We start from the raw sequence: 16,671 nt of genomic DNA on the forward strand, positions 1-16,671 counted from the left end.
AACAACTTCCTCTCAGAACATCCTGAAGCCTTTTTCCACCTTTTACCTCTGCTTGCCTTTGAGTCTCTGTCAGAATGTAAGTGATGGTGGCCACTTCCCTTGCTGTAGCAAGCTGAGGATAAATAGTCTTTACTCTTCTCCTTTGGTTGGTTTTCTTTTATTGACACACCATTCACTTACTGAAGAACATCTTGGTTGCTTCCGAGTTCTGGCAATTAAGAATAAAGCTATTATAAAGATCTATGTGCAGATTTTTGTGTGGACATAAATGCTCAGCTCCTTTGGGTAAATACCAAGGAGGATGATTGTTGGATTGTATGGTAAGAGTATGTTTAGTTTTTTAAAAAACCATCAAACTGGGTGCCTGGGTGGCTCAGTTGGTTAAGCGACTGCCTTCGGCTCAGGTCGTGATCCTGGAGTCCAGGGATCGAGTCCCACATCGGGCTCCCTGCTCAGCAGGGAGTCTGCTTCTCCCTCTGACCCTCCTCCCTCTCATGCTCTATGTCTCTCATTGTCTCTCTCGCAAATAAATAAAAAAAAAAATCTTAAAATAAAAAATAAAAATAAATAAAAATAAAAATAAAAAACCATCAAACTGTCTTCCAAAGTGGCTATACCATTTTGCATTCCCAATGGTAATGAATGAGCATTCCTATTGCTCCACATCCACACCAGCATTTTGTGTTGTCAGTGTCTTGGATTTTGGCCATCCTAAAGGATGTGTAGTGGTATCTCATGGTTTTTTTAATTTGCATTTCCCTATTGACAAATGATGTTGAGCATCTTTTCATATGCTTATTTACCACTTGTGTATCTTCTTCAGTGAGATGTCTGTTCAGATCTTTTGCCCATTTTTTTTTTATAGAAAGAGAGAGTGAGAGAGCGAGTGAGGTGGGGGGGATGGTTGGGCAGAGGGAGAGGGACAGACAGAATCCCAAGCAAGCTCCCTGCCCAGCGCAGAGCCCAACATGGGCCTCGATCCCAGGACCCCGAGATCATGACCTGAGCTGAAATCAAGAGTGACTTGATTGAGTGACACTCAACTGACTGAGCCACCCTGGGGCCCCTCTTTTGCCCATTTTAAAAATCAGTTGCTTATTTTCTTACTGTTGAGTTTTAAGTGTCCTTAGGATATTTTGAATAATAGGCCTTTATCAGATACGTTTTTTGCAAATATTTTTCCAAGTCTATGGCTTGTCTTTTCATTTTCTTGATAATGTCTCTCACAGAGCAGAAGTTTTAAATTTTAATAACGTCCAGCTTATCAACTCTTTCTTTCATGAATGGTACCTTTGGTGCTGTAGCTAAAAAATCATCACCATACCCAAGGTCATCTAGATATTCTCCTATAAAACATTTTTATCATCCCCCAAGGGCTATATGTTCTATCCATTTTTACATACAATTTTCATATGCCCACATTTGAGCAGCAACATGCAGATTCTTTTCCCCCAAAGGGTCAAATTTTAGTTTCGGGAGGTAACGCACTTCCAGGCTTTGTCTTATATTTTTTGTTGTTTTGCAAACGTGGGAAAAACAATGCTCACTGCCTCCCAGTTTCTGCCTAGGATCATATCAACAAAGAAAGGAGAGTTTGTACCAAGTCTGAGTAGAGCAACTGTGCTCCAAAGATAACCAGAGGGTTTTTCTCTTTGACATTTGGACCTTTTCCCACAGGACCCAAGATATGAGAGAGCACTATGAAAATGCTCTTCCTCTTCAGAGCATTTTAAAATCCAGAGGAAAGGGGAGCAAGAATGAAGTGAACAGGAGAAACCCATCTTAGAGTCATATCATGCCAAGTGTGTTTATTCTTTCATCAGTAGTAAAAAATCTGCCTAAAGCATTTGTTTCTTTATGCTTCTGTTCTTGTTTTATCTATTTTTCATTAAAATCTAGATCTTGATATTCCTATGATATGTGGCATCCCTTAGTGGAAAGCAAGTTAAAACTGAGCACATGGGGCTTTATGGCAGAGGTTCATGTTGGGGATTGGGGTAACATGAGGGCTGAGAGAGGAGGTTAAGTAACCTGTCTTCACATTTCTATAGAGGAGAGGGGACATCTGTTCTATTCCCCAGAGGAAAGAGTTCTGGAATAATGTTTCTGGTCGCTCTTCTAACCTTCTGGTCTTCCTTCTGTGGGGAGACTGATTCATCTGGTTGTTGAGATGACTAGAGTTTGACATCCACTGGTCCCTGGATGTTCGTGTTCTGTGTTGGGTGAGGTTAAAGAGTTAGAGGCCTCTCTCTTTTTGCTCCTTCTCTCAATCTCCTTAGACTCACAAGCTGTGAGTCTGATCCTCCATGCTGCTTTTCCCATGCCCCAGACTAATTTGTCTGAGGGTTCAGATCATCTCTCCAATCAGCTTGGCCATCAGTGAGTGGATATCTTGCTCCCTATAGAACTCCTATCTACTTCTTAAAGGATTCAGAATCTGGGTGGCCAGAGAGAGAAGGCTGTGATTAATTCATACCTCAGAAATCCCATTCAACAGACCTGGACGATCCTCTGTCAGCTACCATCACCTCAAGGCCCTCTCCATGGTCAGTGGCACACTTGTGGGCAACTTTAATTTTCAGCCAGTCCTCCCTACCCCATTCCTTCTTGTTTCTGTTCCGTTCTCCCCCATCCCTACTGTAGGCAATCATAAGGCTTCAGTTGGCTTTTTATCAGGAAATTCTTGGGAGATTCTTGATTTGCTATAAATATGTATTGCTGAACTTGAAAAAGAGAACCTCTGGGTACGGAAGCCACATCTTACGGGGTTGTTAGGAGGAATTAAATCCGATAATGCATATAAGCTGACTGGCACGATTCCTATGTAGCACAGTGCTAGCAGCAGATGCTCAGTGATGAATAGCTGCTCTTAATGCTGCTGCTGTTGTTGTTGTTATTATTATTCAGCCTCCTATCTGTTGCTTCTCCCCATATGTGGCAGCACTAAAAAAACAAGGCTCTGATCATTGTCTGTGGAGACTTAGACTGCTGGATTTAGATGCCATTTTTGTTAGTTACAGTCATTCTTCATGACCTAGCTATTTGATTCCTTAAGCCCAGCTGGAAGAATCTGTCATTTGAGTTTACCAATGATTAAGGAAGAGGGCTTCCTACAACTTTTGAAAACCGGGTAACAGAAACTGGTCAATTCCAGAAGAATGTGTCCCCCCCAGAATTCTCTGGACCTCTAAGGAAATTGGAGATCTGTCTTCAAAAGTTGGAGGAAATAACCCCACCTTTCCTCCCCAAAAAGGATATCGGGTATTTGAGCAACTTGGAAAGATTTCTCACTTCCACCACTTTCCCAAAGGTAAAAACGCTTTACCCTGGATGTGCATTTGTGAACTGGAGCTTATTTTGGAGTAAAAATTTCCACTTCTTACGCACAGATTGTGAATAGTCCAACTATTGATTAAGATATTTGAAGCTCTACAGGAAATTAATCAAGTTGACATCTTCCACTGAAAAGGAAATAGAGAAATTAAAGCGCAGAAGAAATGTTTGGATATGATGTAATCCCACATGTGAGGGGCTACGTCTATTTGTGAGACCAGGGGGCATTTTAGGATTTTGGAAGTAGAGCCCTGTGCTATTCCACACACAGCTTTTCAGTCTGGAACTCGGAGGATCACTGAACTCCCTGAAATTGTCTGGAAAGTTTTCTTGGGTATCTCTGCATACATTTTTCTGGAGGGTTCACTGCACCACAGCCTTGCTCTTGGTTTCGTCCCCTGTGTCAGTCAAGACTGTTTATTTTTCTTGTTGCTCATGGGCAGTGATGAGAGGAGGAATTTCTAAGAACTTGTCAGAGATAGGGATGCCTGGGTGGCTCAGTCGGTTAAGCGTCTGCCTTCGGCTCAGGTCGTGATCCCAGGGTCCTGGGATCGAGTCCCGCATCGGGCTCCCTGCTCCGCGGGGAGCCTGCTTCTCCCTCTGCCTCTGTCTCTCTCTCTCTCTGTCTCTCATGAATAAATAAATAAAAAAAAATCTTTTTAAAAAAAAAAGAACTTGTCAGAGATAGTCATGCTGTGCTTCGTGTACTGAGAGCAAGGATATGTCTGTCTGCAGAGAAGGACTTAATAAGCTATTAGTGGTACGGGATCAGATGCTATTTAAAGAAAATGGCTGTAATATACTCAATAATAATAAATACACGTCTTCGGACTACTTGGTGCCAGACCACGAGCCAAGCATTTTCCATATTTATCGTATTTAATCTTCTCAACAACATTGTGAGGAAAGGGGGAGGGTTATTATTATCCTCATTTTGAACCAAAAAAAAAAGGAAAGAAAAAAGTTAATTAATATACACAAGCTTCCGTAGCTAGTATGTGGAGGAGCTAAAATTCATGGACCCCCCCCCCCCAAACTCAAGCCCTTTTCCACTCTGCTATCATTGGCCATCCAGTGTGCTAATAAGAAGCCATTTTTCTGTTTCCTTTTGGAGCTGGCTTCAGAGCCTTGCTCTAGGCCTGTCTGCTGGGTGATCAGAGACCTAGAGACCATTCATGAGCTTGGTCCCAATGCTGGCACTTATCAACAGCTTTCCCTCTCCAGTTGTTAGGAGGTACCCAAATGGCAAATTTTCCACCTGGTGGCCCCTAAGAACATGGTAGCACCAATGTATGGATGCCGTCTATGGTGATGAGCTGCTGAGGAGCCCGGGTGCAGAAGACCGGGAGTGGAAGCACTAATGATATTAATAATAGTAGTGAATCAGGCTATTGTCCTATTAAAATCCATCCCTCGTTAGAAAGAGCTAAGGCAAGTGATCTATTTACCCAAAGCAGCCACATTAGTGCCAACCTGGTTGTCGCCACCACTGAGCACCACTGGATCTGCAGCAGGGAGAAAACATCTGCAAGAAGAAAATACTTCCCTGCGCTCTTTCTCGTGCTGCTCTGACTCGCGTTTGGTAGGTGTCTGCCCCAGCGGGGCGAGCAGAGCAGGGTCTCCTGAAGAGCCCTCTTTCTTGGGCAAAATGAGATATTTTCATCAACAAAAACGAGATCAGCCCACCCTGTCAGCTATATGGCAAAAAAGACAGCCAGGACATACCAGGGTAAAAAGAGCCAGGTGCTGATCTAGACTCAAGGCTAGCTCCTTTATCAGAGAAAACAAAGCAAAGCAAAACAAGCAAGATCCTGGCGGAATCTGAGCAGCAAAGAGCAAGGAGAACAGAGCTATTAATTAGGGCAGAAAAAGGCAAAGGGGCCAGCGTTCGTTAACTCCCTCCTTTGTGCTGAACCCGTAGGAACCACAAGTGTCTGAATAAACAGCAAACTGGAACAGAGGTGAGTCCCCATTTTTGAAAGGTTGAAGATCAAAAAAAAAAGATTTTGATCAAAATGAGAATAGAATCTTTTAGAAATGTAAATGAAAGAGACAAATGTCTGTTATATGTATTAATTTGAAACCCAGACGTATTTATTACAAAAGTTCCAGTAATTTAGAAACATGGCTTTTCAACATTCCCAATCTCACATTCAGGAAATAATCTTTCATAAACTCTGACATCACCGTCTTGGTCCCAAATAAAGTCACTTTTGAACCATCTAAGATTTTTCCAAAGCACGTCGACCTGATTTCCAGCTAAATTGAGATACATTGCTTTTTAAATCCATATAATACGCTATTAATGAAAGTGTACCCTAAGCCCCTAATATCCATTTCTGTAAGATTTAGTACAGTTGGTTTTTTCACTCATTCTCTAAATGTGTATTAGTGATATCTATAAAATAACCCCATCACTTTGCTTTTTAAAGTGATCTATAAGAAACCTGTTTTCAATGATATCTAGTATTTGCTGTTGTGAAATCATATCCCTAGATTTACGACTAAATCTGTATTATCCCTAGATGACTATTTTATCCCCTTATGACTGACTCTGTATTAAATTTGCCTCTTTTGAAAAATCCATTGCATCAGGCAACTCCTATAACCACCCCCGACTGCACTGACTGAACACTGTTTCCGAACAATTTGTCTTCCTCAACTAATACTTTATCAAAATAAAATAAAAGAAAGAATTTCTTGGTGTCTCAGCCAGGGTTTGCCGTTATGTGTTGCCACCTTCTCGGGGAATGCAATGGCAGGGAATAGGAGTGAGGGGACCAGGGAGAGAGGGAGCGTGGCTGAGCTGGCCACCTATGGGGATCAATGCAATCAAGTGCTCCATCCTGAAGGACCGCCCTCCGGGAGCCTTTATGATTACTGGAGGCGGTTCAAGGCTCCTGCTTTGAAGTCTATATAATGAAGGGTCAGTCTTCCTCTCACCTTAAATTCTCAAGTTCCCCTGCCCAGAACATGGAAGCCAGTGAGTGTTTAAGACCAGACCTGTTCCTGTGTACGCATGTGTAAATACATTTATGCTGATCGAAGCTATGAACACCGTTCTGTACCTCCTTCTCTCCTAACAACGTACCTTAGAGATCACTTCATATTAGCACATTCTTTTTCTTTTTCTTTTTTTAAGATTTTATTTATTTATTTGAGAGGGAGAGACAGAGATAGTGAGAGAGAGCAGGAGTGGGGAGGAGAGGGAGAAGCAGGCTCCCCGCAGAGCAGGGAGCCCGACGAGGGGCTCGATCCCAGGACCCTGGGATCGTGACCTGAGCCGAAGGCAGACCTCAACCGACTGAGCCACCCAGGTGTCCCTAGCACATTCTTTTTAAAAGCTGCCTGACACTCCATGGTACAAGGAGAGCATAATTTATCTAAGTGGCTCAAAAACAACGGACGTTTAAGGTGTCTACCATCTTCTGTTACGGTGACTGTGCCGCAGTCTCCGTCCTCGTACCTGTGTCGTGCCCTGGCTGGTGAAAGCATGACACAACAGATCTTTGACATGCCTCACGTGCGACCTTTTGGAAAGAAGTGCTCAGTGACTGCTGCCGCATCCTTTGTCCCCTTCTGAGGGAGTGGTCCTCTCTCTAGAGCTCTTTCCCCACCAAGGATGCCTAGTTCTTGGAGTATGGAAATACCAGGAAACACATAACATGACTTTTTTTGGAATCCAGATGTGCTGGGACACAGATTCGGATCTCCTGCCAGAACTGAGATAATCTTCTCATTCAGTGCCTGAAAAATACTAAGCGGGGGGGAAAAAATCCACCTCTCTTGTCCTCAGACTTAAATCTAAACTCCCTCAGGACATTATCTTCACCTGGGGATGGCTGGGTGGGGCTTGGCTTGGCTTGCCTTTAATGCCATTGTTAAGATCCTGAGATGCTTTAAAGGCAGGGGAGCCAGGAGGCAGACCCCAAACACTCCTCTCGGGAGACAAGGCTGAAAATCTGAACTAGCGGTGAGAAGTGCAGAGACCTGCGTGTTCCCTGACGTCAGCTCGCTGGTCCACCCTCCGTGTCTTCCACGCGGACCTAGGAGGGAGCCGGGGTGCAATGCAGGCCTTAGGTTTGCACAGGCACTATTTCCAGGCCCTGGGGTGGAGGAAGAATTCCCTGCAGGAGGGAGAAGGTGGTCAGAGCACATCTGTTGGTGAGAATTCTTAGCTGGGTGTGTAGCTTGCTCTTCGCACCTCACTCATCTCCAGTCTCAAAGCAGGTGCGCAATAAATTCTTGGGCAATGAGTTTGGCCTTGACCTGGCTATACTCTGTTCCATCCTAGTTCATGAGGTGCATCATAATAGAAGTGCCAAGTATAATTTGATTCTTGGAGTTTTAAGTGGACTCAACATACACTAACTGAGTACTGTGTGCTGATTAGGGCTTAGAGACAAAATCAGCATGAGCATAGTCTCTGGCTTCAAGCAAGTAAGAGAAAGGCGGAGTGCCATAATGGAGGATTGCTGGGGCAGATACAGGAGCATGGAAGAGGGGCCTAGAACTCTAGAGGTTCGCAACTAGACTAGGATCCGAGAAACTTCCTGGAGGACGCACCATCTAAGCTGAGTCTGGAGAGAAGTGACGGTTGAAGAAAGACACAGGCGGTCCCGGCAGCAGGTGGGGGCACTGAGAGCCCTTAGAGTGGCTTTACGGAGCCCAGTGGAAGGCCGGCGAAGGGCTGGGGTTGGGGGGCGCTGGTGGCTGCACGGGAGGCAGGCCACGGAGGACCCGTGTGCCTCAGGAGGAGCCCTGGCTTCATTCTGAGAACCACAGGACCCAACAGGGTTTCAGCAGAGAGGGACGCCCCCAGCAACTTGCTGGGCGCTCGCAATACAACCAAGCACCACAGACCTTTTTTTTACCTTCCTGGATGGAACTCGTTTTCTGTGGAAGCAGGGACAGGAGGAAGGTGGCAAAGGTGAAGTCCAGTTTTTCTATCAGGTCACTGGGTAGCCAGGGATGACTTTTGCTGTTGTGGGGAATAAAGGAAAAGGAGCAGGTTTTGAAACCCATTTTTAAGTATGGTATCCTGCCCTTACCGAAAGGAGGGCAGCTTGAGCTACTTTGAAAGGGCCTTCCAATGCCCATTTTCCCATTCTCCCAGAATAACAGAACCTTTTATTTTCAGCTGGGCCCACGGCTACCCAGAAGAATACCAAACTACACTTTGGAGCCTACCTGGAAGTTAGCTGTGGCCATACGACTAAGTTCCAGCCAAAGGCGTATAAGTGAAAGGGACATGTGTGACTTCTGGACCTGGTCGGGAGAACTGGGACAGGGCAGTGGACCTGGGGCAGCCATCGACACCGTAGGATGGAGTCACAGGACGTGGGTGGCCGGGCAACGGGCCAGAACGAGCCTGGGCCCTGACAGCTTCGAAAAGGAAACTGCCGTCCCAGTGTGGATTTTCACATCGAAGGCAAGTAAACTTCCATCTTGATAAAGCCGCTGTTGAATTTGAGTTTCTTTTATATTGGCTACACTCAGTATCTTAATAATAGCAGATCTGACCCAAGCAAAACTGTGAACGAGACCAACTGTGAGCTGCATCTCCTTTCTCTCCACCCTCTTGCGTGTGAGCCAACCCCGGGATCCCCAGGATCTTCCCTTGCCCCCAGCTTCTTGTTAGCCAGCCAGTGCCTTCCTGCTTCCAATACGCCCTTGCCCCACTCACTGACAACCTGCCAAAACTTAACCTGCAGGTTACAGGGAACTTTCCTCCTCCCAACTTCCTGGGATGGGGATGACTCTTTGATCTGAAAATACAAAATGCCAATAGCTAATTATAGCTTCATGTATTAGCTAAAATGGGGATGCGGAATCATACTATGGGTTTAAATCTGAGTTCTGCTCCTTCCCAGGGGTATGAGCAAGAGGCCTTTGTGGCTTCAGCCTCATTTATAAAGATGGCAATAATATTGGCACTGACTTTATAGAATTGTTATAAGAATAAAATAAGATAAAAATATAGCACTTAGCACAATTCCTGGAAGAGAGTGAGGGTCAAATTACTCGCCTCGCTTCCAGAAATGTGTATTTTCATCCAGGTGCAAGCCATCCAAGGAAGATGGTCATTGATCCTTCTTTTAGAGACCTCTGCGGATAGGGTTTCCACAGGCTCCCACAGCGTGCTTGCTTAATCATCCCTGCAGGTTGGAAATCTTTCCTCTTGTCTGCCAACCCCTCTCTTCCTGCCACTGAAGCCTTGTTAGCCATCTGTGGAGGACACGTGGTCAGCTTCCCCTTTGACATTCTTTGACCTCGTCCTCTCCAGGTTAAAAAGCTTTGAGTTCCTTATTGTTATGCCATAAAACCCATCATCTATTTCTGGGATCATTTCATAATTTCTCTTTTTAGGAGTCAGAGTGAGGTTTTGATGGTATTCAGCTAGGTGCCCAGAAACACGCAATTTATAAAAGAAAGCAAAATATGACCCTATCATAAGCTGGGCTTGTGTCTGTGAAACTCTAGGCCGGTGATTTTCCTAATGCGCTTGCTAGCCAGCGCATCAGCGTCACCTGGGGGCTTGTTAGAAATGCAGCTTCTAAGGTCCCACTCCAGACCTACTGAATCAGACCTTCTGGCTGCGGACCAGCAGTCTGGGTTTGCACAAGCCCTTCGGTGATTCTGATGCTCTTCAAGTTAGGGGAGCACCTCTCTGCAAAATGAGAGGGAAAACGGTTGGAGAATGTGGCCAACACCCGAGTCCTGAGGAGGGAGTCCCTTAGTTTCCTCCAAAATGCAAACCCAAATCTTAGGTGTTCATCACCTTCTAGCTGGCAGCAAAGGAGAGAACCCCCCCCCCCCCGCATGGCCCCTAGAGCAGATAAGAAGAGAGAGTTTGCCAGGCTCCCTCCTGAGCCGGCCAAGACCTCAGGGCTCTCCCCACTGAGAAGGGAGGATGAGGGCGTCTGCCCTGAATCCGTTAACTGCTTCAGCGACACACAGAAAAGAGAGAACCACTCACTCCTAGCACCCTTGTCCCTGGTGAGTGCTAAACATGACCTAGTCACTCAGTGTCTTAGGATCTGAACAACCAGATGAGCAAGTCCCAGGGAGCGAGGGAAGGTGGGAGTGAATGGAAAGGTTTCCCCTGTGGGGGAAAGAGCAGAGCAAACACGTCTCTTCCATTTCAAGACCCTAGAGCTCTGCTCGTTTCTCCCCGCCTCACTTTACTGTGGGAAATCAAGTCCTTTTGTTGTTTTTAATTTATTTATGTTTGGTACGGTGAACTAAAGTACCCTAAATTGTGTGTGTGTGTGTGTGTGTGTGTGTGTGTGTGTGTGTGAGGGGGTTATGATGTGTGCCGGGAATTATTAAGCAATAGATGCAAAAATTTTCCCATATCAAAAACTTGGGCGTATTTCCAAGAAAAGAACTTTCCATAGCAAAACATCATCTGTTTTCAAATTACTCTAGAGGTCAGAGGAAATCAGTGTGGAAGATAGTTCAGAGGCACCAACAAGGGACCTGAACTGGTAGCACAGGTCGAGGCCGGTCCCTCTCGCAGCCTTCCACCACGCATGCCGGCCAGTGCGTGTCTGTGGGCCGTCGGGCGAGCAGATATTAATAAAAGCCGCTAGTAAGGGCGCTGTATTATGTTCTTTGCTTTATTTCTTATTAGAGTATAAAGCTAGAACTCTACTTTCCCCAGCCCTCGTTTTTTCACACATCAGTAATATTCAAAGTTTGGGATTTTTAATACTGAATAGTTGAGATCTTAAGTCTCTGTGCTCTGGATTTCAGCAATGAAAAATATTTTAAGCACATGAAGAGGAAAGTCATAAACGTCATATAACAAAGTTTATGAGTATTATTATTGTTCTTTTTTTTTTTTTTTTGGCAAAATTATGCCTTTTAAAATTCAGCTGGCGTTCGTCAGAGGCCATGTGCGGCGGGTCACCGGTTTCCATAGCGCTGTCGGCTAGAGAGCTGCAGGGTAATTATTTCTCCTATTTTGTCACAGGAAGTGCTCATTCCAACACCACATCCTCTCAAACTCTGCAGCAGCCTAAATGTTTCAAAATAGCTACATTTTGAGGGACCTTTACGTAAATCTGCTCTCTTCTAAATGATGCCCTGTCTTCCTGCCCGATTTTACCTTGACTCATTCATGACGATTCTGTGAAGGGGGCTGAGACACAGAGGATGTGCAGGGGGCAAGGGGGGGGGGTGGTGAATCGATGTCCATGTTCTGTTTCTGAAAATGATTCAAAAGCACCAAACCCCAAACCAGTCTCCACGGAGGTGAGACCCATCCTTTCCCCCAGGACTAAGCAGCCTGGCAGGTGCGGGTGGGGGAGGGGGCTGGGGGTCAAAGGCCAGAGAGCAGGAGGTCCCTGCTAACGGAGGCCTAGGGCCTGAACCTTGCTCAGTCGGCAGCTGTGTGCACAGAACTCTGTGTCAGGCTCTGCAGCAAACGCCCGGAGAGTACTGCCCTGTCCCTGCAGCAGGGGACCTCCACTGGGTCTGCAGACGCTGGATCTGCAGCCTTGCACTCGGAGGCCCCCAGCCAGGGTCGCACCAGGAAGCAACAGGAGACTGTGTCTGAGGGAACGCATCCATTCTGGGAGGTAGTTTTTCCCCCAGCGTGGAGAGGAGGCCTGACCAGGGTGGGAGGGGCTCAGAATTTCCTTCCTCTGGATTTGTTTGGAGTTCTTTAGGTATTTGGGCAGAGGGCATCCTCTGTACTCCTATCCTGGGCTCAGGTGAGGGTCTCTGGTTGTGACCCACATTGAAGGGACCTGAGAGTCACCAAGTCCAGACTTAACATTTCACAGATGAAGAGCAAGCCCAGAGAGAGGTGAACCTGCTAAGAGTGGATTCAGCTCACTGTTGGCTCAGAAGGAACTTGCATTTCAGATGTCTCCCCTGCTGCATTCCTCCCCCAGAAGGCTTCTAGAAGACCATCCATGTCATCCCAAACTGTTTCCTTCTGAAAGAGAAAAAGTTGCCCCTCCTGAAGCACAGGACAAAAATCCCAAGCTCTTGTTCAGATGGGAAGCCACAATTTTTTCCCAAATTTCTCTCAGTGAGGCTAAGAAACCCCAACAGGCCAGGGGATGTTCTGGAGTCATTTTAAATAGTTTCCAGGAAAAAGGAATGATCTTCTAAGCAACAAAGTAGGAATTCAAAGTCCTGGTGACGGACGCCCCCTCTCTTTTAGGTTCTGGGGACAATGAGGTCAGGCAGGCCCTGTTCCTAAGAGCTAAGAGTCGAGGGGTGCCTGGGTGGCTCAGTAGGTTAAGTGTCTGCCTTCGGCTCACGTCATGATCCCAGGGTCCTGGGATCGAGCCCCACGTCATTGGGATCGAATCCCACATTGTGGTTGGGCTCCCTGCTCAGCAGGGAGTCTGCTTCTCCCTCTCCCTCTCACCCTACTCCTGCTCATGCTCTCTCTCTCTCAAATAAATAAATAAAATCTTAAAAAAAAAAAAAGAGCTGAGTCTAGTGTGGGAGGCAAGAAAGGAGACCAGTGATACTCTGCGCAGGAGAGCATGCGCAACACTTGGGGCCCCCAGCTGGAGAGGCACCTTTCTCATTCCCCAAGGGTATCAGGTGCTCCAGATTCAGGCAAGACCTTCCAGGGGGTATGTGTGAGCTGGACAGGCAGGGGTAAGGGAGAGTGATTCAGACCAGTAAAGAGATGCAACCAGTTGCAATTCAGGACAATTTCCAGGGTCATCAGAAACTGGAAAAGAGTAATGAACACAGTCTTGGATTGACCAAGATAGGAACTTACTCTTAGCTTCTGATACGTGATGTGCAGCCTACAGACTTCTCTCAAAGATGAGCAGTCGACAAAAAGCTAGAGGAACTACTGCAGAATTTACTACAGCTTCTGCAGACTGGTGTTTTGATTTCAGAGATGGATTAGTGGTGGGGATGGCAACACATTTCACACAGCATTACACATAGGAAAGAACTCACCATGTGATATTCATTGAATGGACAAATCACTTTTCTGGAACTTTTTTTTTTTTTTCTGAAATGTCATTTGGGAATTTTTGTTGTTTGTTTTTGCTAAAAACTAAAGAAAAAAAGATAATATAAAAAGTAAAAATGATCTATAATCCCAATACTCAGACATACCTACTGTTAACTAGTGGTGTTTTATAATTGAGCTCATACGATTTGGCCTCTGCTTTATTTATGTAGCAAAATGTTATAAGCATTTTCAAGGTAATTACAAATGCATCATGAGAATCATTTTAATGTCTGCATAATGTCTGATAACTTATACAGCATTCCTTTGCTGATGTACTTGTGGTTCTTTCTAAAATTTTGCTATTATAAATATCATTGGCATAAGATATTGAGGATGAAGTGTCAAGATATTGGCAACTTTCGAACAGGGCAAAATGCTATTAATAGTTGAATCCAGGCAGACAGAGTATGGGAGTTTGTTGTACTCTCCTTTAAACTTTTCTGTGTTTGAAATTTTTCATAATAAAATATTGTAAACAATAGTGCAGTGATCAACACTTTTGTATATGATTTTTTTTTGTCCATTTCTCTGATCTAATTGTTTGATTTTTGTGTTTCTGATGAATTTTTAAAATAGAGCCATTGGGTCAAAAGTCATGAGTATCTTTAAAGACCCACTACACATTCTCAAACTAACTGTGCTCTTGGAGGTTTGCACCAACAATGTGTGAAACTGTTTATCTCATTCCATTCACACCATCCTCAAATTATATGAATTTTTATTAATATCTGCTATTTTCATAGAAGAACAGTATATCACTGGGTTTCTTTGGTTACTTATAAGTTGGAACGCTTTCCTTATTTTCATTAGATTTTGTATTTCTTTCTTGAATCATAACCTTGACCCCCTTTTCCATTGAAAGCTTATGTTGACTCATGTCCTTGAACGAATATTTTAAATTTAATGTTTATTTTTTCTGGGTAATATATGACCATAATTTAACATTTAACAGTTAATTATAATATGAACTACCCGCAGTTCCTGCCCTACCCAACCCCATCACCAGAGAATGCCTCTTTAAGAGGTTTCTTTAAAACTGGGTGATGGGCATTAAGGAGGGCACGTGATGTGATGAGCACTGGGTGCTATACGCAGCTGATAAGTCACTGAACACCACCTCTGAAACTAATGATGTACTGTACGTTGGCTAATTGAATTTAAATTTTAAAAAAGCTTTTTTGGCAAAAAAAAAAAAGAGCCATTTCTCCTAGTTTTCTCTAAGTAACATGCTTTATTTCTGCCTTTTTCAAATTCATAAAGCTATAATTTACACACAATAAAATGCACATATTTTAACTGTACTGTTAAATTTCAACAGTTCAATGAGGTTTTTTAATGGAATAAAAAAACGTAACATAAAATTTACCTTCTTAACCATTTTTAAGTATAGTTCAGTGGTGTTAACTGTGTTTATATTGCTGTGCAACAGATCTCTAGAACTTTTTCATCTTGCAAAACTAAAATTCTATAAGCATTGAACAACTGTCTATCTCTCTCTCTCTCCCCCACCAGGCCCTGGCAACCACAATTCTACTTCTGTTTCTATGACTCTGACTAGATATCACATATAAGTAGAATCATACTTATTTGTCTTTTTGTAACTGGTTTATTTCACTTAGCATAATGTCCTCCAGGCTCATCGTGTTGATGCAAATGGTAGAATTTCCTTCCTTTTTTAAGGCTACATAATATTCCGATGTATGTATATACCACATTTTTTTTTTATCCATTCATTCATTGGTAGATACTTCGTTTGTTTCCATGTCTTGGCTATTGTGAATAATGCTGCAATGAACATGGGTGTGCAAATATCTTTTCGAGATCCTGCTTTCAATTCTTTTGAATATATACCCAGAAGTGGAATTGCTGGGTCATATGTTAATTCAATTTTTAATTTTTTGAGGAACCTTCATAATGTCTAAGTAATATGCCTTTGCAAATATTTCTTACTTTTTTTTAATTTCAATTTTATAGACATTATCTACTGACTTCATACTCTGGAATATAAGCTTTATTATACTTCTCTCCCATCTCAATTTCCCTTTACTATTGTCTTCCAAGTATATTTATATCCTAAGTTTTGGTTAAATTACTATTTTGTGTTTATACTTTTACGACTATGCAAGTGTTGTTTATTTAATTTGCTTTGTTATAGGACTTCTTGTTTTTCCTGGAGTTGAGAATTGTGCTATTTTTTAGTCCCTTAGGGTTTTTAAAAAATTTTTAACCAGATTCACTTACAGAGCTGTAAAATTCCCCTCAATATGGTCAAGCACATCTTGACCTATTAATTACGCTTTTCTTTTGGAGACGACCACTGTACTTTTTCTCCATCTCCTCTGGTTTCTTTCTAGGCAGAGCAATTGTCCTGAAACTAACTTCCACCATCATGCTGATTATTCTCTTCATCTCTTTCCTGTGTTAGAGGAAAGCCTGGAGCCTATGACTTAGCTCTCCTCAAGTCTGATGATCCTTGGCTGCTTATTTATGTTTAAGAGTGGAAGCTGAATGTTTACAGAAGGATTGACAGTGAAAAGACCAGTCATGTAGCATATCCCAGGCACTATGGAGCCCATGGGGCTTGAAAGGGAAATAAGACTCCAAAGGAAATAAATACAAACACAAAATGATAAATCTAGAACTGCTGATGTGACTACACAGTATATATACAAGGGTGAGTAGTGGCACAAAGGAAGGAGGAATCAGCTGCTCTCAGGCAGCTTTCCCTTCTGAAATATACTAATAATGATAACAATAGTGGTAGTGACAATATCTAACATTTGGTAAATGCCTACCCTGTACAAGTACTATTAAATATCTATTTAAGACCAAAACTTCCTTTGGTTTTATAGTGATGACTTTTTCTGAATTTTCTGAATAGAATTTTATTACCCTGTGAAGAATGAATCATGCATCAATAATATTTGAAGAATCAGCACAGGTTGACAAGTGGTGTTCTGAATGTCTGTTTCTCCTTCAATCTGTATTGATCTTTTAAAATGAAACAAAGTTACAGTTTCACTAAAAGAAGCGCCCTGGGGGCGCCTGGGTGGTGCAGTCGTTGGGTGTCTGACTCTTGATTTCAGCTCAGGTCATGATCTCAGGGTGGTGAGATTGAGCCCCGAGTTGGGCTCTGCACTGGGCGTGGAGCCTGCTTGGGATTCTCTCTCTCTCCCTCTCCCTCTGTCCCAACCCCCACCCCACATACTCTCTCTCTCTCTCAAAAGAAAAAAAAAGAAGAAGTGCCCTTGTGCAGGGCAATATGTATATCATTTGTGTAGAAAGGGATGTATGATACATATTTTTGCATAAATTGCATGTTTGGCAAACACTTTTCT

This window comes from Phoca vitulina, unplaced genomic scaffold (assembly GCF_004348235.1).
Source record: "Phoca vitulina isolate PV1807 unplaced genomic scaffold, GSC_HSeal_1.0 scaffold25, whole genome shotgun sequence".
NCBI classification, from domain to species: domain Eukaryota; kingdom Metazoa; phylum Chordata; class Mammalia; order Carnivora; family Phocidae; genus Phoca; species Phoca vitulina.